Source organism: Lonchura striata, chromosome 11, assembly GCF_050655825.1.
Source record: "Lonchura striata isolate lonStrDom1 chromosome 11, ASM5065582v1, whole genome shotgun sequence".
Taxonomy (NCBI): Eukaryota; Metazoa; Chordata; class Aves; order Passeriformes; family Estrildidae; genus Lonchura; species Lonchura striata.
Window position 1 is genome coordinate 15,642,501 of NC_140713.1, and position 23,247 is coordinate 15,665,747.

A 23,247-nucleotide genomic window follows, 5' to 3' on the forward strand; every position below is an offset into this window, starting at 1 on the left:
GCAAAGGCTGGGGCTGGAATTCAGGAAGCAAGAGTTCACATCTGTAGAAAGAGTAGAAGAAAAACAGCAGCCACTGCATTTAGTCTTCAGCCCAAATAAATACTTGCAATAATATATTGGATTTTTTCTTTTTGATTGGCATAGTTGATATGCATTATTTATTAAGCTACTCTAAGGTCATGTCATAGCCTCAGTTTTTTGCTCCCCACATTTATTACTATATATCATTTGCAGGCTAGTAGCACCAAGTAGCTGCAGCCAGCACCTGAACCCCATCCTGTTAAGCTCTGTGCCAGCCAGAGCAAAGGAGAGGGATGCACACTATCCAGGGGGGAGGCAACAACAGTCAACACCTGACAAGCACAGACTTGCTGAGCTTCTCGCATCTCTTTAACAGATTCATTTTCCCCAAGGAGGGGCATATGGAAGAGAATGGGAAGATAGAATAGTAGCAAAGTGAGTCCAAGAAAGCTCAGGTTTAAATAAATAAGCTGAAAAGAACCTGCACATTTGCATATTCACACAGCTTAGATACAGTGAGGTTTCACCACACAATGTCCCAGCAAACCTTGTCATGCAAACATCCAGGACCCTGAAAAGATGCATCTGTTACCCCAGAATGGAATATGTCACAGCCACATCCAAACAGTCATGAACCTTGAACATACATAGGACTTTGACCTTAAATCCACCAGACCCAATATTCCCCACATCTCACTAATTTTCTCCACAGAAATTAAAACAGACAATAGAAAAACAAAGATACTTTCTAGGGGGAGAGATATTAAGTCTAAAAAGTGTCAAGGCAGTTATCAAAGTGTTCATTAGCACTTCTCACTGTCCACAACAGCAGGCTGAAATGCAAGCAGGAAGAATGTATCATGGCTTTGGTACCATCTGATTGATTCCCTACTGAATTCTAGGAATGGGAAAGAATGAAAACTGCCCTTGTTTCAATCACTTGGGAGCAGCACCCTATTTGAAATTTCTTGTCAATCTTATTTTTTAACCAGACCTCAAGTTAAAAGTTGCAGTAGAAACCTGCCTTCTGCTCCACGGCACACAAGACTGACACACACAGCAGAGACCAGAGACTCCCTGCATTTGCCTCCTCCCACACTCCAGCTTAAACCTTTCATAAAACCCTGAGTGAGTACACAGCTTCTGTTGGGTGAAGCTCTTTGCTTTCAGTTGTGCAGACAGGAAGAGTAACACATTTTATTTTCTGTTCTTGCTTCTCCCTTACCCTGCTGATTTAATTTCTATTACCTCATACACCACACAGCCTGTTACAGCCATACTATAGGTAGCCATGGCATATTGGCAATAGTTTCCACACTAGTCTCCTTCAGTGTGGGTGGTTCCATGGATATAAAAAACAGGGAGTCATTTGCTTTTTACTCCCAGTGGATCATGGAGCTACAGGAAGGCGCCACCTCCAGTGGCAATTGCTACCACACCCCTGCAGACTCTGTGGTTGGATTGTGCTATACATTCAGTAGTTTAATTTCAAGGCAAAGATACAAATATGGCATTCAAAGATGAACACAAAAGCATTCTAAATATGTACACAATCTTGTCCTTTAATATATTTGAAAATATAAATGAACAAAATTTCTTAAATTTTTTTGATGTACATGTTTTGATGTTCAGTAAAATCACTAAAACCTGCAGGCAAGACAGGATTCACACATGGTGCTGAACACTAATCCAGGCAAAAAATTAGTCTTTTGCCTTTACTTTATCAGCTCTGGTGGTATTCTTTGCTTTCTGAAGAAATGGTATGGATTGCCCACTGTCCTGTTTTTTCTAGCTTGCATTTTTACCTGGATTCTTTTCCTCAAGGCTCTGTGGGGAGTCCTTGCAAGTGTTCAATATCAATACATCCCATTCCATGATTCACACTCAAATTCTGTGATTTGGAGCAACTCCTCCTTCACCCTCAAGTTTGCATCCCTTGTTCTTTGATTTGGCTCCTTTCTGTGACCTTTTCTACTTTGGTTTAGGATCTCCCAGTAGCTTTGCACAGCTTTTCCAGAAAAGAGAATCATCTCATTTTATACCCTTTACTGCAAAAGCGAAATACAATCAATTCTAGCAAATCTGGTGCCTTTATTTGCACATTTGTATCCCTATTAAATGCTGCCTAATAAATTCTGGAGTAGAGGGAAGAGGAACTTATGTGACACTTCTGAAAAATCTACCCAATCTAGCTGATGGGAAAGCATGATGGAATAGAAAGCAGGTGAAGAAAAACTGCTGCTTCCCTTGAATTTATTGGAAATGTAACAGCTAGTTCAATTCCAGCAATGCTTAGGGGTCCACAAGAGGAGTGAAAAGGAAACGACATTGAATTAAAGCAGGGAAAAATAAATACAATATCACAGAAAAAAAAACCCTAGCATAATGTCTTTGGGTATGGTATTTACTTCTTGTTCTGTCTGTGGGGAAAGAAAAGAAAACAACAATTTAGAACTCAAGGGAATGGAAAGTGCAAGAAAAAATATAGGAGCAGAAAGATATCAGTATGTGGGGAGGTGAGTTTCAACAGGAAACTAAAGTGCTGAAGGCAGACAAAACCAAGCAATGGCACAGCAAAGTCTTGCAGTACAAGAGCTTGTGATTCCCTGCGAACAAGGGGTTTTCTCCAAGCCTTTGCCCATCTCTGAAACTCTGTGGCCAGAGCCTCCACATAGTGTAACAAACCACAGCACCATAGCAAAGAGCCAGTGGAGCACCCACCCCTTCCTCTCTGCACTCAGAGCTTCCATCGTTTGATCCCAAACTGCTCTTTAAGTGAGTTGCCTGTTAATGTAACACTCACTTGCTGGACCCAGTGTAATTTGTTCTTTTTGAAATGCCACTGCACACAGGGAGCTGCTGCTACAAATGCAGACACCAAGCAGTGCTACAGCAGAGCCAGACACCCCAGAGCAGCACACATCCAACAGGAGACACCCATCAAAGCTGGCCTGATGGGGAAACTCAGATCCTCCATGCTCATAAAACATTTACAACTCGATTTTCAATTTATTTCTCAATGCTCAAAAAGAGGCCATACCTAAACCCAAATAAGATCTGAAGACACCACAGCTTAAGGAAACCAACCAACACACACCCAAGTGCCCAAGTGTGTCCTGCCGTTCATTCACAAAGCCAACTAAAATAAAAATTATTGCATTTAGCTGTGGCAGAAGCACTACAAGCCAGGCTACAGCAGCAATGAGCTCTATTCACTGCAGCCCTTCATTATGTATCACTCAGAGAAATCCTGCTGTTTTCTCTGTTTGCAAGCAAGCCTCAAGCCTTTTCTCAGCAGCTGTCACTTGGTTCACAAAAAAAAGGCCTCTCAGCACCATGGCGATTAAATACCATTATAACTTTCCTCCTTCTGCATACTACAGTAGGCAATCAATATGGGCTTACATTTTATGAGACAAGGAGTTAACTTGTTCAATTACGGTGCAGACAGCTCTATTCTTTTGTAACAAGTAATCTGGGTAGGGAAATCGATACTGACAGGCCCGATGCACGCCAGCTAATTTCATATTATCCTCAGCCAATCGGGTACCTGCGAATAATAGAGTTGTTGTTCCAGTTCATTATGGGGAGGTGGGATCAATATCGGGACAATAAGAGGATTGGCAATGCATCTGCTGCATAAGTAACCCTGAAGGGAAAGGAGGTCCCACCAGTGCAGCCGGCGCGCTCGCATTTACATAGCCGGGGAAAACAAAAGTGCCAGGGAGGTCCCTGCTCCCTGACCTACAATTAAAGATGAAAACACCCCAGAATTGCAGCAGGATAAACAAACCTCCCTCGCCTACTGCCAGGATAAAACAGAGAGGGGGGCAAAGTTGAAGAAAATGTTAATAGCAGATTAAAAACGTGCATACGCTTCGTAAAATGAGATAACACATGCACGGCTAAATGAACCAGAAACAATCTATTATTTTTTGAAACATTACATTAATATACAATGTATGTTTGACAAAATGCAAGGCAGAAAGGGAGAAAACATGCAGTCCTATCCTGATGAAGATTATGTATATTTTATACATGTGATATTTCATGGAGCATGTTTTCTTTGATGATGTAAAGTCCTACCTATGTTAACATTTATTATGCAGAGTATGCAAATGGGGCACAAGAAAAATGAGACATTCTGGTATTCAAATTAGGGGTTAGAGAGACAATTCTGTGCTGTGTGTTTAAAACAGCTTGAGAAGTAACAGTGCTCTTGTTGTTTAGTTGGTTATGAAACACAAGTGGAATAACAATATATTTTTAAATACTAACCTCTTGGGGGCGGGGGGGGGGGGTGGGAAGGAAGAGGTTTTTTGAAAGAGATGTATTTATTTAGGTAACAAAATAATTTTTCCTGTGCCCAGTCACAGAACAGATACTAAAAGTATCCTGGAAGGGAACATTCATCTAACATCAAATCTAACTTTTCATGCAATATTTTTCCCCTTAATAAATACCTAATTTGAGACAATACAGGTTTTGATTTCAGAGGCAGCAAAAGCTTCTAAACTTAATTGACTTAGAGTTAGAGCTGTCCATTTAACCCTATTTTTAAATCATTGGAGAAGTTTGGTTGGCTTCCCAAGGACAGAGATCTGCCTGAGCTGCCTAAAACCACATTCCACTCTGGGAAACATTTTTCAAAACACAAGTTTTATCACAGTGAAAAATAGAACATACCAGGATGAACAGATACTGACTCCAATTTCAAAAGTGTGATTTGAGGATCAAAATACAAGGGTTTAAGTGTCATAATGTCTCCAAATAGAATGCAAAAACAGAAGGCATCTAGGAGATATAAACTTTTTTAAAAAGGACTTTCTCCTGTGTACTAATTACACATTTGTTCTTAATCATCTACATTTCTCTATTTACACATTCAACTTTTACCTTCTAAAAGAAGTAAAAAAATTCAGTGATTTCAACAATCTCTTCTGGACATTTATCCACCTAAAAGCAAAACAAACCACCACATAATCTGATACATTTCAACCTGACCATCCATTTTTACTCTTGAAAGGCTCATAGGCAGTGATATTTACACACCAAAATTAGGCTGTGCTGGCAAGGCTGGGCAGAACAGCTATTCCAGCTCTCATTTGGTGCTCTAATACTCCTCATCAATTTTGGAAAACCAAAATATCCATCAGTTCAATTCCTCCCCTCTGCTTGTACTCCATCCAAAATGTTGGATGGGATACGAAAGTGTCATTAATACTAATGACCCTTTCAAGCCAGCCTTGAAAGAACAAGTATTTTGTTAACTCTGCAGTTCCTGTTAACACATTATAGCCTTTGGAATAGATTACTGGTAGCCTAATTTCATTCATTATTTATCCTGGGCATTTTTGAAGTCCATTAATTATTTTTCATCAAAATGCAAAACCAGGCACAGGGGCAGGGGGGAGGGTGAGCACTCATGTGCATGCTGGATTCACACTCCAGACTCTTAACTCCTACCAGCAACTGATGTAATAAACGCTGACCATGGGGAAGATTTTATGCATCCATCAGGAATGTCTGTCAAAGCCATCAAGAAGGAGTTGGAGAAGCCTCACTCCTAAGTGAATTTATATTACTTATGTTAAAGAAACCAGCTCCTTTGTGCCATGGGGACAAAACAGCTACCATCAAACTTCATAGTTGTAAAATAACATGGTCTGGAAGACACCCCAGAAGGAGGCTAGATTTAAATCAGGGGAAAGAGTCCTCAGCTGTGTGACACCTCCATCCACTGCTTACATCAGGCCTTCATCATTTTATTTGCCTCATACATCAAAATACTGCACAGAATTCAAAGTAATATGCATGGAAATACACCCAAATGTTTTCAAATTACATCTTGTTAACATGGAAAATAGCAGAGGTCACAGAAGAAAGGAATTACATACTCTTGAAATGCTCAGCTATCTTAGCTGTTAAGGTAGCAGAGCAGAGAACATGGAAGACTGATCAGCAGATTCTTATCTATCCTCATGCACTCCAGAGTAAAAGAAATCAATGTATATTAGCTGGGAGCTACAAGCAGCAGCCAGACTCAGTCTCTCCAGGTGCTCTGGTAGTTGTAAGAAAGAAATATGTGTATTTCTCAGTGAGGGAAAAACGGTTCTAACTTATCCTCAGAGAGCCCTCCCATGTATCAGTGTTACTATTCGCCTGATAGATGCTCATTTCTTACAGTAGAGTGCCATAAATATGGACTAAGTTTTATATCACAGCTCCCAGGTGATCATCCTTTCAAATTCCAAGTCATTAGAGCCCTTCAAAGCCAAGTAAAATTAATAGAAGAGTGAAACTAAAAATAGAAGGTTCTGTTTCAAATCCTTAAAACCTGTAGATTTTGAACCCTGGAAAGGTGCTTCCCCCACCCTGTCAACTCTGGGCGTCTGCAGTAGCAAAATATACTTTTTTTTTTTTTTAAACAAGCTGAATCCTCAATTGATTTATCCACCAGAAACTGAGGAGCAAATGGCAAGACAGTTTAATTTTTCTGAGTCAGCAAAACAGGGCTGTATTGCAGAAGATTCATCTCCCATAAGATACTCTGCAGACACCCCAAATCTTCATGGCTCAGAAGAACTCAGGATCTCGGGGCTCAGCACATTTCAGACCAGCTCATTTGGCAACCACAGCTCCAGACAAGCCTTTGTGGATTCTGCTTATCCCTTGGTAAAATAAAGATGATAATTACCCTATTTTCATTTGATTCTCATAAAATTCAGCTTTACAATTGCTCCTGACAAAGGCACCTGCTGTGATTCTTGCAACCAAAGCAACAATTGATGCATTTGTATAATGATGTGCCATATAAAATATTATAGTGAAGTGATAACTTCACATCTCCAGCTATGGGTATGCGCATAACTTTTTCTAAAAGGCAGCTATTCCATTTAACAGCTACTAAATCCTTGGATATATTTATTAAAAGGCACTGAGCAATTCATGTTTAATTATTGCATAGAAGAAACAGAAGTAGTAGTGGAGGAAGAGTTAAATACAGTACTAAAAGGAAGAAGCTACAACTAATCACAATTAAGAGGAAGTCCCAGGCTATTTAAATGCTACAATCCAATTATATCAGGTAAAATGAATTACTCCTTTAATGCTGACTTTATATGAAGATACCTTCTTATTGCTCTCATTAATAATCATCAGACATCATTTTAGCCCATATTGGCTGCAATAACATTTCTATTAGCATCATGGTGTAGCAGAGCTGACAATTAAAATAAAAAATAAATCAAACCCAGAACTGAATAAATGTAATTATAGTTCAGAAAAGAGCTTTTATGACTATTTGATTAGTCAACTGAACAGTACTTATCTTTTAAATCTTAAATTTCAGTTAAATTAAATTTTAGACTTCTTATTACAGTAGTCCCTGAAAAACTAAGGTACAGGCAGCAGATGATTCCAGGAGTTATTTAGCTGCCTTAGTACCAATATGCAATATGTTACTTGAGAAGCATCAGTAAAATAGACTTAATAGGGCTGTAAACCACCAGAACAGAAAAAATTACAGGGGGAATAAACAAACCCCAACCAACCAAACCTGCCCAATGCCACACATACACAACCAAAACCCAAAAGAACCCTTACTGAAGACAAGCAATCAGGCTACTTCAGTTGCTCTCCCCTGGACTCCACACACCTTTTTATGCTTGGAAGCCTTGCCATGAGACACCAACATGGGATGTGCCAGACAAAATCATGTATTCTTAGCAATGTTGCCATAATCCAGCCCATAAACTACAGGATCAGAGAACTTCTGGCTCAGCAGATTCTCATGGGTATAAATAGAGGGCACAGAGTTGGGGCCAGTATTTGACTTGCTCATGACAGATACCAACACATTCTACATAAAAACTAACAGCACCAAAAAGGGCCAGGACTGAGTGTTCCAGAGAGGTGAGAATTTATGGGCAAAGAGCAGAGAATTGTGGTGGCTTACCTAGAGCACATATGGAACACTGCCAGCCCCAGGCAGCTCAAAGGGATGTGCAAACATTTGAAAACTTATAAAACAAATATTTGATCAAATATGCATCACTATCGAATTTTCTCCAGGAATGTGCAGAATTTTTACTCCCAGTCTTGAATGTTTGATGCTGAGAATTTGTAACTCATTTACGCAACAAAACATGCAGAACTATTATTTTCTTTTCCTTTTTTTCTAAAAGGAGTGGGAGAAGGTATATTGATAAGAATTTCTATATATTGAAGTTTTTCATCCTACACTAAAAGCTCCTTTTTTAAACTTCTAAACTTCAAGAGTTTAATCTAGGGCTCTAGTCCCCATAGCTGCAGACCACTACAACCATTATATTCTCATATTTTCATCTTTTTTACCAAGACACCCTTACTAAAAACACATTTGAAACTAAATTTCCACTCTCCCCCAGGGACAAAAATAACTTCAGTTGTAGAAGCAATTACAGGTTTCTTTTTTCTGAAAAGTTAAGAGGCAAAAAAAAAAAAAAATCCAGAATCAGAACACAAAAGTTTTTCTGCATTTTCAGGAAACTAAACTGCAATTCAATATAAATTGATGCTACAATATTATCATTAATAAATATCATCTGTAGGAAAGAAATATTTGAGATAAATCACTAAGAAGTGATATTATCCCCTATTCCCACAGATCTTTCCATGAAAACTGGATGTTACAACTCTCCTTTCAGCAGCCCTCCATCACAAAATCCAACAACAAGAGATACTCATTTATCACACAAGTTATTCATCTCATTAAAACAAATCAGTTTTATAACATAAACTCAAGTAGAAACAGCTGAATTTCAAAAGGATGACAGGTGTATTCAATCTGAAAACAGTGGCTCCACATCTGCCTCTGGGTATGATGTCCTTTAAATTCAGGTGTTCTCAGATTAAAACACCAAAGCCACATTTTTACCTTGCAGGCACCATTGCAGGTGATCCTGGGGACTTTAAACACCTCTCATGAGACAGATGCCCACTAAAAGAGTTCCACAACCCAGTCGTGGCACACCTGCTCTTTGGGGGAAGCAACTAAAAATGGCTAGCCAACAACTAACTACTATGCAATACACTTCTCATAGGAGCTCTGCTCCAGAATTGCAAAGGCAGAGCTTCAAAATTCTTTTCAAGCATCAAAATATAACTTTGGACTTGATCTCACTCAACCAGCCTGGCTCCTTTTCCCTGCCTTTGGGATTGAAGTGCTTACCAGTGCTGGAAATACCAGAATATTCCTTCAGTTGATGAGCTGCCACCTGGCATCCCGTTACTATTTAAAAGTAAGTTAGGATCTCTAAGAAGAGACTGAGGAAGCCTGGACCATGCAGGAAGAGTTTTCTGTCTGTTCTTCAACCAGCCACTAGCAAATGCTGGTTTTCTGCCTTGAGGGAGTTTTATGTCAAGTCAAAAATTAACACAGCAACTTGCATGTTTTTAAAATCAAGATATCACTTCTAGAACTGCCTGCCTCCTTAAAAGAAAAAAAAAAAAAAAGTCTTTATCACCCAGTCAAAATAGACTTCAAACCCTTGCAGTACCCAGCCAGGCCACCCATTCTCCCCCACATTGCAGGTCAGGTCAGAAAAATCTCTGATTGCCAGTTCACAACAGTCATCCCTCAGGACTGAACAACCTGCTGGAAGTTTCAGCTTACAGTAGCTGGAGTTTTACTGCAGCCTCGGTGCTTTTGACAGCAGAGCTACTATGGAGTAACAGTACTGTCCCCTAAACTCCTTTAGGTCCCCTGGAAATTCCAGAGCAGATCTATTTCTCCTGGTCCTTAACACACTATTACATCATACTGCATTTGTTTTCAGAGCTCCATTACCTTGGTTGCTAAAACACTTTCCAATTTCTTTTGGAAATGTTCAAATTGCCATTAAAAGTCCTGATCCCTCTGTAATAAAAATATGAGTTAGAAATATCCAGTACAGTAACTTCTGGACTACTCGTGCATGGATTTGAAAAATCTCTAGATAATTTGTTTTGTATTCTACTGTTCTCCAGTGTCTTTTAGAGAGAGAAAAAAAAAGGGTTTAGTTTCAATATAGAGAATTCTTTAAATCCTTGCGGCTTTGACTGTTGATTATTTTATAAAGCCACAGAGAACAGTTTACAAGGAGCCAAATGGGTAATCATTATTCCCCATCAGCAATGAGCTGTGACTTGTGTAAATTGCATAATAAATTAGGTATTTTGAGATAAATGAATTTACAATAAACAATCACGGACTGAAAAGCTCTACTTCTTGTCTCCAAAGGCACAAGCTCTGGTTAAAATCAGCCACAGGTAGTTAAGTGATTATAAACTGTAAAAATAAATCAACCTGATATAATTGCTCCAAGGAAAAAATTACCAACATATTTAAAATTTCAGCAGTGCACCTTTTCCCATATCCATTTGGCATTATCTAATTACCTTCACATTTCATTTCCATCAGTGATATGACCTGTATTTTCCTTTTATAACTGTCAGGGAGGGGGTTGGAGAGTGGAGTGGAGGACCAGAGTGATAAATCAACCTCACCATTAGGACCGAAATGGCTCATCGCTGCAGCTCTAAATCCAGGATTTATAAAGATGTCTAGGCCATATAGCACACTTGTGGACACCATAATAAATTCATGAGCACATTGCCAAGGCAAACCACTTCATTATGTGGCAGCCTGCTAGCCATTAATCTAGCAGAGAGAGATTCCTGGGAAACTGAGACTGCTTGGAAATTTATGCAGGCCTAAAGTTACCCATTTCATTATGGATTTAATCTGCTCTTTCTGCCAGAGTGCATGAAAGGTTTTTACAGTGTAGATCAAGTGCTTGTAACTCCCTATTTTATATTATTTCTTCAACAATAATGTCCTAATTTTCCTCTCAAAAACTATTCAAACTGAAGGCCTTCACGCTTGCCTTCCTCTAATATTACACTAAATAAAATATTTATACAATCAATTGACAAAGAGCAATTTTTTTCCCTTAAATGTTCCATTAACATGTAAATTTTCATATGATCTTTATCTCATAGAAAAAATGTGCTTAGCAATGCCCACCTTCTTCCAGGCAGTTAACCCTTTTGTTGACTATAAAGAATCCAGATCAAAACAGATTCTGCGGCCTCATTTCTAAAACCCCTAAAAAGGTCTTGTATTTAAATTATTATTCATTGAAAGGAGATGTAGCTCCTAAAGTAATTTGCATGCTTTTTGTGATGTCTCATTCTCTTCTTCTCATACACAGACCACAGACATGCATTTTAAGTCTGGTTCCAATAAGGAAGGCATTTAAAATTACTATTTTCAACTTTATTAGAGAGTTTAATATAATGTCCCTAATAATGCAGAATATTCCAGGTGATGCAGCGACTGTCATAAAAAATGAGATTAATAAGATAAACTACATAAATAAAACTTATTTATGATAAACTGAATAATTGCAGGTTAACATCTTCTGTAAATAAAGACATCTTCACATTCCAGGTGACCCTGTTAATTTATGCCCACCATATTTATATTTCAAAGTGAAAAATTTAGACAAAAATAGTCTCAGTGTTTACATTCTCATAATTACACATAATGGGAAGACCAAAAGCAGAAACTAGAATGAATAATAATTGGGAAAAAAACCAACAACAACAGCAACACTACAATCAACCTTAACTATTCAGTTTCCTTTTATGTTCAATATCCTTTGCTGCTATTATCTCAGTAGAATTCCCAGCCACACATTTGTTAAAACACTCCAATGCCTGGAGATGGGTCTAAAAGGTTTTATTTCTGTGTTATGGTAGTTCTTACTAAATGGCTGAAGTTAATTTGATGGACAAGTACTTCATGTGCCAGCCTTCAAAACTGTGATGGCAAACACAAACACTCTCTGCATCCTCACCCTCACTAGTCCTGCTAACCTCCCGTGTAACGTGCACACAAGGTTCATGAACCCATCACCAGCTGGGAGCAACATACAGCCATGACAAATAACACAAATTTATCAATAATATCCATCTTAAAGATTGTAACGGAGCAAGGAAGCACACAAGAACATGTATGTAACATCTTCCTTTTATTAACACTTAGATGAGCAAAGTGGCAGCTTGTCTTGCCCACTTCAAACAGTTTGTCCCCTATCAGGAGTATCTGGGTTCTAGGAAATTACATGTTCAATACTCATCAGGAATATTTTGGTGATAATTTGTCGTCTTATCTCTCAGATAAGCAAACTTAATTATTAAGCTTCTACTCATGTTAAAGTATTTCTCTGGGATCATTGGAGTAAAAGTTATACATAAATAGGTGTGAGCCACCTATCAAAAAAAAATCCCGGAAACTCAAACCAAAACCAAAGGCACCCTCCTTCTTAGCAGATGAAATCTGTACTGCAGAAATGCAGTCTGGATCTCCTTTTATTTTCCACTTTACACATAATAAAGGGAAACTTCCTTTTATATAATTAATTATTCTTCTATCAACAATTATTCTTCTACCAAGTTGAGAACATTCAACTTAAAGTGTACAATCTCCATATCACAGTGTGAGAAAGATCCATGGAACAGATGTTCAGGTTCAATAGCACTTTACATCTCTGACTTGCCAAGATATCACAGTCCATCTGAGCTTTGTCTCATGCTAATAGGCATTTTCTTTTTTCCATCATTTCCCCTAAAATATCGCGTACTTGGCTTGAACAATGGAGGAGACAACTTCAACATGGGCCCAACTCTGTTGAACTCTGATATGAAACATTTAACGTGGAATTAAACTGCTGATAAAATACTATAAATCAGCATTGATCAATTATTGCACTGAGAATTAACAGAGAAACACTGTAGATCAGACCACAAAAAGAAGGAACATGCAAGGGACTAAACAATTGATTTGAACAGATTCATCAGAATTCTTATCTTTTTCCCACCAGAAAGGGAAATTCTGCATCAATCCAGAAGTTAGGCATAAAGTGTCTTTTAATAATACTTTTTGTTTGCTAAAAGTAAAGAAAGTAAAACACCTTACATATATAGTCAGCCTCAATTTAAAGCAAAAAAACTTTGGAAGTGACAGCACAGACTTTACCTGTGGTTTATTACATTCATAATCCCCAAATCACCACACTGGTGTTTTACAGACTGGTTCAGTTTGGACACATTAGACCTCTGAGAACAGCTGTGACCATCTCCAAATATTCCTAAAGGTACCTTTGATACTGCTGACATATTTTAGGAATGAACAGTAATGACATCTTTCTAAGATAAGAAAATTACTTTTTGCTCTGTGGTCAGATCTTTCTCTGACTAATCAATCTGCCTTGTACCTTGGGAAACAGTTCATATAAGCAACTAGGATGCATCAAATCTGAAGGAAATGGCTTCTCAGACCTGCCAGTGAAAACAAAGCAACAATAAACACACATCTCAGCCACACACAGGAGAATTCCCTCCTGGACACAACTGCTTGGAAAACAAGAAGTTTGAAAATGTTATATTTAGTTCATCTAATGAGTATTGCAGAACTGTATGAAATAACCCTTCACAAATAGAACATCATATTGAAGACAAAGGTTCTTAAAGCATGAAGGAAGACACTTTACCTCTTCAAGAAAATAAATTCTTTAAAAAAAAAAAAACAAACCTGAAACAAAATAATGACAATTTGCTTAGAAGTCACTTAAGATTATTTCTGGCAACACTAGGTATCCACATATTTCTCCAATTTTTTTTTTTTTTCCTAAAAAGCATTTCCTTTATCAAACCTGGCACTGAGACCCCAGAGTCTTTAAACACTTTGAGAGCCTTGACCCCAGATCCAACCCAAACCCAGGAGTCTCCCAGTCAATTTCAGTAAAGGTTGAATGTTTCTCTGAAACACACAGCAGGTCCATCCATCAGACTCCTGAAACACCCACAGCAGCAATGTCCTCACTCCTTTCTGTGCTCATTTACGGCCACAGATGCCCAGACCCCACCAGAACACACCAATGAGCCTTCACAGCCATGACACACTGAATTCACCCTGCTTTGGGGCTCGTCACACAAAGGAGCAAATGTTTTTGGTGTTCTCAGAAAGTTCAAGCCCAAGTTAAGCAGAAAGTTACAACACTTGTAGGTCTTGTCTTCAGCACTGTTATGGCTTTGGGAGTAAGTTATTACAAAGTCTTTAACAGTGTGCTCTTCCTGGGATACACTGAGCAAACAAGCAGCTCATCTTCCACGCCTAGTTTTTTCAAGACTTTTTATGTATTTGGATATACAATAAAAATAAATTTCCACCAGCAAGCTGAACAAAATCCAGGATTTTAGCTAAATTCAAATGACTTAGGCCAATGCAAATACAGGAAACATAATACAGTTTAACAGTGCAAAAGCATATAAAACTTACAAAATGTTTCTGGAGGCAATGATCCATGCTGAAATGCCAAAAATAATATATCCAATAATACACTCACAATTTTTTAATGTAAACACAACCCACATTTGTGTGTCTTAACTGGTATTACCAGCACTGCCTAATCCAGGTACAGAGGAGCTCAGTAAGATTCTCTAACGTATCAACAGTGAATTCCATCTGACTAAAGTGAAGTGCTTGGCAAAAAGTTATGCTTTAATACAGCCAACTCAATAAAATTCATGGTCCCAGTTATCCAGGATCCTCAGTAATTCCTCAGTCCTACAACCTGAGAACATGCCTGTCACAACCAGACTGCTGCCTGTGCATGGAGACCAATTAAACAGGGGCCAGGGCTCAAGTCCCTGGCAACCCAATGGGCTCAAGTGAAGGGATGGTATGATTATTTTAAGGTTGTTCCTGGCTTGCCTGTTGGCTGTGACCTCTGCCTAGATTGTGTTGGGCAGTGAGCTTGTGCCCGTGGCAGGACAGCAGCCCTGGTGGGCACAGCGGTGCTCAGTGCCGTGCAACACGCTGGGAGTGCTCGAGGAGAGCAGCTCAGAGCAGGGCTGTGTCCTTCCAACCAGCACTTTATGGGGGGAGGCTGGAAAATCCTGACAGACTGAGGTGGCCTGAATCACAAGCCCAGTGGTTTTGAGGTTTGTGGGTTTTGGCTGAAGCCTCAGCAGTGCTGCGTGCTCAAACCCATGTAGGACCTGCATGCAAAACACAAGCTCAGTTGATACTGATTGGTACCATTAGCTCCTTTGTTAATTCCAATAAGAACTGAGGCAAAAGGAATTGCAAAAAAACACAGACTTTTAAAAAAAATAAGAAAAGCCAACTTAAAGTAGTCTTCTGACAGCAGCGTCTTAATTGCAGTTATACCATCTAAACTGCTCCAAACAAACAAACAAACAAAGCTATTTATAGAGATTTACTAAAAAATACCAACTAAGAAGTGATAAAGTTCCCCTTTACAGAAGCCCTATCATCTGGCAAGAAGCAGCTGAGCGGCTCCACGAAGAAGGCACCTCAGACACTGCCCACTTAGCTTGCACAAACTTTGGTGGAAAGAAAGAAGGGAAAAAAAAATATATGATCAGAGCTCCAAGGTGAAAGCTGCCAACTCTTTCTTACCAGGGGGTAGAAAACCATCCGAGTTTAAATACTTCATGCTCACTGAGAGCTGCCTTTAAACTGTTGGCAGCACTGGTCCTGCAGGTTGCTGAAGTTAAACTGCCCTGGCAGTGCCAGAACGCAGCAGCAGCAGCGCGTGCCAGCCTCAGTCCCTGAGCAGGCTGATGGACAACACCATCACCAGGAGCCACCCTGGGAACACATGTGACACTAGAAAGGGGTAATAAAGCTACAAAGGAGGATTTCTCCCATAGTTTTAGGTAAATCCTGGAGCAGAAAAACCAGCTACATATATGAAATAGATGTATGTAATGTGAATGAATAGCATTATTGAGTTACAAAGTTTTCATGCCAAAGAGGTTGAAATTTGCACCAGATTCTGGGCTGCTGCAAAACAGCTTGATGCCACAACTACTACTCATGTTGCAATAAGGGCAGAACCCTGGAGTAATCAACAAATTAGCCCTGGGGTAATGCTCTGTGAATTTCGCAGTGGGGGGAGGATAAGGTCATAAAATAATTACTGCCTCCATTAGCATAAAAACGCACACAGAAACAAAGTTCTATGAACTGAGGAACTAAAATGTTAACATATTTATAGTATTAATTATACAAAACATACTTCTTTTTCCTTCTCTAAACTACGGCTTAAAGGAGTCTTCTGTCCTGCCATAGTTAGACCTATGTGTTATCTACGAGGCAATAAGGCTACCAAAAGTATCCATGCACCATGTTACATCACAGACCCAGCTCACAAGGGTAATCCTTAAGCTTACTGGAGCACCAGAGGTAATATTTTATTAGCCATAGCATAAAATTATTAGATTTATCCTTGTAATGCCCTGGAAAATTTTTCCAGGGAACAGAGAAGTTTGAGTCTTCACCATGAACCTTTTTTGGTGCAGAAAGGGCTTTTGAATTCATCCTGGTACTGCTTTTCTGACAAAGGCCCTGAAAGAGCCTTTCCAAAAATTATACAGGAAAAGGTGCCGGGATTCACCAGGCCACCAACAGTCATAACTCTTTCAATCAAACTAATCAAACCATCCTTGTAGGGACAATCTGTGGGATTTATATTTTGTTACTAAATTGCATTCTCCTTGACTGGAAAGAGACTGATCCCCTCAAAGTCTTCCTCTGCCCTTAGCCCTCTCCCATTCTCCCTGGGCTTTTCCAGGGCTCCCCACTCTGTGCTGGAACTGAAATGCCAAGGATGGTGTAATGGCTCTGTTTTCTTTTCCAAGGCCGCGGTGCCAGGAACTAACGATATGTGAAATGTTCCATCCCTGCAGGTTTTCCTGCTCAAACATTTTCTAAATAAATAAATAATTAAAAACAACAGCGTGTGCCACATTCGAGCCCTGAATTCCCGGAGCAGCTCAGGTCCTTAAACTGAATAATTTGCCTCAGCTTGAGTATTGCAAAACCCATTCAGCAAAAGATTATGGGCCTTTAAGTGCCATCCAGGCCTGAAATATGACTCTAGGGCTTTAGGATGTCAGAATTGAGAATTGCTAGTGAATATTCTGTTCTGGCAACACTAAAACTACAGTTATTTAGCAATGTGGGAGCAGGCAAATGGGGGCAGGGGAGAGAATGAACTTGACAGCAAGGAAAGACTATAACTTAGCAGAAACAGAGGTGCAGTTTTCATATGTAGCCACATTAATTCTTTATGGAATAAAATGCATTTGTGAATCAAAAAGCGGATGCAGATTTATATTCTCACTTAAATCTGCCAAAAGCAAGTAAATGAATACTGAGAGCTCATTTTAGTTCAGGAAACAATTTATGAGGACACGTAGGTGGGTGCAGGTACTCTACATGAGCTGTCTCAAGGGGAATTAGCAGCTGCTTCTGCTCTTCATAAGAGAGAATAAATAGACTAAACTGAAAATTAGCAACACCTCATTAAATGTAAAACCATCCACATATAAAGCAGCTAAGACTCAATCCTTAAAAAATTCAAAAGGTGCAGTGTAACATGAAAGCCAAAGGAGCTTTTGTCATCCCATCACAAATTATTTAGGCTTAGATTGTGGCATCTAGCCAAAGCTCAGAGATGGAGCAGTTGTGAGCCACTTTCCTTGGCAAAAGTTGACTTCTGACCTCAGGTTTTTTAGCCTTCTTCAGCACTTCAAAACCTTCACCTCACATCCCTAAGTCCTCACCTCCCTCCCTGGTGCAAGTTTACACTATATGGAGAAGAATCTGTCCCATGCACTGTGTCCAACCAGTACTTAGGGATTATTGGGAACTCCCTCTATTTCCAAGAACCCCTGGGTGCTCCCAGGAAAGTCTGGCAATGCCTTTGGGGCTCCTCCTGTAACTGCTCCGCACTGCAGCTCAACTCAGGCCCCATAAATGCATCTATTTCCTAGTACAAACCAATTTCCATGAGTGTTGCATGTAAAAATGAAAATTTGGTACCATGAAGTCTGTGAGGAGCTGCAGCTTCTACTCTTCTATCACTACCTCATCTTCTCTCCACTTTCCTACACACTAAGCTGGGCATCATCACAGGCAAGCTCTGTGGACTCGTGATTATTTGCTCAAGAGCCATGCAGCAGCAGCATTAGCACCGTGCAGTGGGGATGGCATGAACCTGAGCTTCTGCTTGGGCTCCTTTCCCTCATTTTTCAGATCATACAAAGGTTTGGTTTGGAAGGGGCCTTTAAAAATTGGATAGTCCAATCCCCTTGCAATGAGCAGGGACATCTTCAACTGGACCAGGTTGCTCAGAGCCCTGTCCAACCTGGCCTTGAATGTTTCCAGGGATGGGGAGTACACCATCTGGGCAAGATAGCCAGTGTTTTCATTATTCTTATTGTAAAAATTTTCTTCCTTATATCCAATCTGAAAAAACCCTCTTTTAGTTTAAAACTTTTGTCCTGTAACATCCAGCCCTGTTATGAAGTCTGTCCCCTTCTCTCTCATAACTCTCCTTTATGGAAGTTTCCCCTTTTCTATCTTTAAGCTATTTCAGGCACCAGATGAAAGTTTCCATAAAAGAGTGGGCAGTGTTCATTATTCCTATTGTGGAGTCCCCAGCCTAATGGATAATCATGTGTGTGACTTCCAGTAACCTTTAAACACTTCTACCATCAGACATTTCAAAACATCAAAGATGTTTTGGTTTAGACTTGTAAACTAAAACACTTGGATTAGTGTCAGGTTTGAAACTCCATATCCCCTAAGCTCTTTTGGGGGTTGTTTGTTTTGGTTTTTTTCTTTATTCAAATCAGTGTTTTCATCACACAGAAGATTAAGTGATGATCACCCATTTCAGAGTTACAAGACCATATATCTGACTTACAAAATACCAGCCCTTCTTAAACCCTTGCTCTGGTCTGATAGAGCTCTTCCATTAAATTGTTTTCCAAGGACAAGCTCTCATCTCTGGTTAGTGCTAGAGGAAAGGTGAGGCCAGGTAAATCATCTCTGGCACTGTGCCATCTAGGTTTTCCTTGGAGAATCAATATTTAACCTCTCTCTTAGTTCTGGATTGAAATTATAATACTAAGTGGCTCTTGATCTACTCAAAATAACTGGGCTTAGAAAAGACTGAAATACAACTATCAAGAAAAACTGTGACAGAATACACTAGGGTTTACATCTGATATTAATCTTCATAAGCAAGAGAACCAGTAACTTAATTTTATATGCTTATAAACAAGAAGATCACTACATTGGATCAGTTTTGACTGCATATTAAATTGAATAAGTAAAGAAAAATCTTTTACTCAACTTTCCTGCTTTACTGTTATTTTGGGTTTTCTTTCAACTCCCTCCAACATGCTTTTGAGGATACTGGGGTTTTGACATTATTTGACACTCTTGCGTCAAAGAAACTAATGACCTGTAAGACGCATCAAGGAGAAGGTGCATCTTGCAACCTGTGAGTCACTAGCAGCACCCTGAGGTGACAGAGAAAGCTAAAATAGTGTCAGCTCTCTTATGGAGCAGTTTCAAGATATGCAAATGAAATGTCCTCAAGTATGACAAGAAAGTAGAGAGCTGGTGACTCACATTGGGGCGGAAGCCTCTCTAGCCCAAATGCATCTCCACTACATAAATTCATGCTGGATTAACAGCAGGCATCTAAACAGACATGATAAGAAGTAATGTAAAACCATCCCTTACATAAAACGTGAGAAAAAAAAATTGTACCTTTGTATTTTAGCAGCAAATATTTCAGTTTAAGGAAATAGTAATAGATATTCAGGGTTTGAGTTTCCAAATATTTAGAGCTATAAGTCCACTGAGCCCTGTGGTTAATGTTCCTGAAGTCATCTATTGGATGCTAACACACCCAGCTGCCCAGGTGTTTGCAGGATGAGCTTGTTTTACTCATTACAAGCATAAATACGAAGGCCAGCAGGGACCATTACACTCTGGGCTGACCTCCTGCATAAAAAAGACCATCAAATTCCAAAAGGAATATAATTAGGGATCTCAAGTCTAACTGATAACAGCAGCAAATGCCCCACGGAGACTTTAAAAATGTGTCAGGCAAATTTACACATTGAAGGTATGCTTTGATGTATGTCACTGAAACATCACCAGAGCTAAGCTCATTCATGCCCAGAAGATCCTGGATTTTTTTATTATTATTTTTAAAAAGCTATTCCTGACAGTATTCCTGCTTCAGGGAAAGCTACAAGGACTGTTTATTGCTCATGTCTTTTCTTAATATATTTTAAGCCCCTCTCCAGGCGATGGCCTAAGATATTTTTCTGGTTTTGTTATTTACTTGCCTGAAATAACTGTGAATATGGTGCCTGAGGGTTCCTCAGACTCTCCAAGGACAGAAACTGACACAGCATTTTTTATTTTTTAACCCTCACAATATCAATATACTCAATTATGTTGGTTTTTCTCTCCTTTTTAACTACTTTTAGCTAAGTGGTCTTGGACAAAAGCTCTTCAATTAACCCTTACTTACTAAGATATTTCAATTTTTATTAGTATTTAAACGATTTAATCACTTATTTCATCACCCAAATTGGCTGTGCTATGTTTTTCTCCCCAGTGGAAAAGTTATTCCTGGATAATCATTAGTGTCATCAAATTACAACTCCATGGAAAGCCAGATCATGTGAACATACCAATAGTGAAATAGGAATGGCAGGTTGCCCTGGACTTCCTGGGGCTTGAGTTGATCTGCTTTGGTGTATTTGGATGTTTGGAGGCTTTTTGGTAATATTTTATGGTTAGTTACAGGAAGGTTGAACTTCTTTCAGGTATCACTAACAGAGAAAAAAATCCAACTCTTTTGGTATCAGCTGATTCTTCCTCAGTGATACTGCTGAGGTGGGACTGTGAGTAACACTCACCTTCAGCCCTTTTCTAGCAGGGGCCAAACCAGAGCCTGAGCTCAGCCTAAACCCATATCCTGCTGTCAGTGAACAAGTACTGAAACTATTTCTTAGGGTAATCCTAAATTTGTGTATACTGAGTGCTAAGTGTGATATTTAAGTAATGTATGCAAAGCATCATGAGAGACAACACACACAATATTTCCCCTGTGGAGGCACTGATGCTTTGGGCAAGAATGTGGAAACTGGTACAGAGTTTAAAGCAGCAAAGCCATGTGAATTATATTAGTTCCCACCCATTAAATATTCATGAACATGGCCTGATATTCATTAATTTGGCACAGATCAAGCTATTCTGAATGACTAGCTCTGGACTTCTAGCCAAACAATTCCTACAGTTAAACATTTTCCTAAATGTGACATGATTTATTTAAAGAGATGTTTTCAAAATGATCAAGTTACTGAAGACTTTATGTATCATGTTGCAGCTTTAAAAACTTGATGCCCTCCCTTTTCCCCTCCAAATTTGCCCTGGTTATGAACTCTCAGTGCTGTGGTTTATAGTGGCACTGCTGGGACACGGCTTCAATCAGGCTACAGTGGTGCTGTCAGGTGCTGCAGCCAATTATCTGAAATGTAAATGTTTTAAGAAAGGCAGCACCTTTTGTCAGGACCAAAATGATTTCCAGCCTCTGGTTCATTGTTTCAGTACCAGAAGCACATAACTCAAAAACATTAAACATACAGTAAAACCATCATGTGCTGATTTACACATATATATTGATTAATGCTATCAGTGGAATATTTACCTTAATCAATATTAAAAGATGCTACCAGTGATTTAAGTGTTGAGTTGGCTCAAAGTAGTCAATAAATGTTTGCATTCATAATAATAAGCTTATATATTAGTTCTTCATTTTCCCCACACTGATAAACACTTTTGGTAGGAACATTTTGCTACCAAATCATCATCTCATCTGCATTTATATTTGAGAGCCCATTTCTCAAATGAATGCAAAAAATATTGTATAATTCACATGTACAGTCACCTGCACCAGTTTCACATACAAAATCTTTTTTAGGGAATTATCACTAAGGGATAGAACTAGGTGCTGTGTGCTAATGATGAAGAAACATAGAAGATGCAACAAGTTGTTTCTAAGCAAAGTGCCTTTCCTGACATTCAGTGAGAGGGGATTTCTGTTACCCACTAATCCCATCTCCAAATCCACTGCAATAAATTGTACCTCCAAAGCTGCAATAATTAATTTCAAGCTCACATTTACCTACCTTCATGACAAATGCCTTGTAATTCATGTCTTCGTTCTATTCAACTTCAATTCACTATAATTACACTATATTCCTATTTCTGTAGTGCTGTTTTCCCTTCTTATCTGAGGCACCAGTCATGATATTATTTAAATTATCTCTTGTGAATACATTTTTTGTAATTTATCAATCCTCAAAGCAAATTTAATTCTAAATCCAAACACCACTTGCACTTTGCAGTCTCATTTGCTGCAGTGGACTGTCAAAGACAGCTGCACTGGGAAGTTACAGACAGCTTGGACATGTAGAGAAAACTGATTTTGCTTTTATACAAGCTCATTCAGACATGAATAAAACAGGTCACTTCTCTTAAAGAAATTATGTAGCTTCTTCCACTAATAACAGGCACAGAGATTAACAACATATCTACCTTATGTCTAATTTTTAAATTTGAATCCTGCTACTTCCACCAATTTTCCCATGAAAAGTTATTTTGGTCATGAAGCAACAAAACATCCCCAAATCCTCTGTGGCCCTTATTCTTCACAGAGTCTCCCAGCAGTTCCAGGTCCCCAGCAGACAACAACCCTGCACTCCAGGCTCCCTTCAGAGGCTGACCCTGACCCATGAGTGCTCCCTGTGCCCGTGGGCTGAGGCTTCCCACTGGACTTTCATGACCTTGGCAGCTGTCCTACTCCAGAAGAGCTGTGAGAATAAGCCTCTCCTGTGTCTTCCCACCTACTCAGCCATGTTGGTGACAATTCTCAATGTCTTTTTTTTACCAGATTTCAGGTTCTCAACCTGAGATCATCCCAGGTGCTACCAGTGCTCTGGTTGTACTCAAGGAAAACCCCAAGGAATATTTAATGTTCCAATGTCATGCCCAGGATGCCATCTTGAAATCATGGTCCCTCCGGGAGCTTTAACCAGATGAGAAGTCACTGCCTCTGAAGGCATTCTCTCCATGGACATGACCTGGGGAGTTTTGGGACAAGACTCAGCCAGGAAACTGAAGCAAAACTATCCAGGATCATAAAACTTTCTTTTTTTAGATGTTGTGTGCATCAAAGTAGCACAATATCACATTTCTTATAATGCATGTCGCACCGTGATCCATGTGTGAGCTCA

At 39.3% G+C, this 23,247-nt stretch overlaps 1 long non-coding RNA gene across 1 annotated transcript in view; it reads right to left on the reverse strand.

Moving 5' to 3' along the window:
- The window catches only part of LOC146766426 (uncharacterized), a 73,724-nt gene that overhangs the window by 32,341 nt on the left and 18,136 nt on the right, over window positions 1-23,247 (reverse strand). The window contains exon 2 of the long non-coding RNA XR_014957756.1: window positions 1-23,247. This exon is cut by the window's left edge and continues 32,341 nt beyond it; it is cut by the window's right edge and continues 7,129 nt beyond it. This is a non-coding gene — a long non-coding RNA (uncharacterized LOC146766426).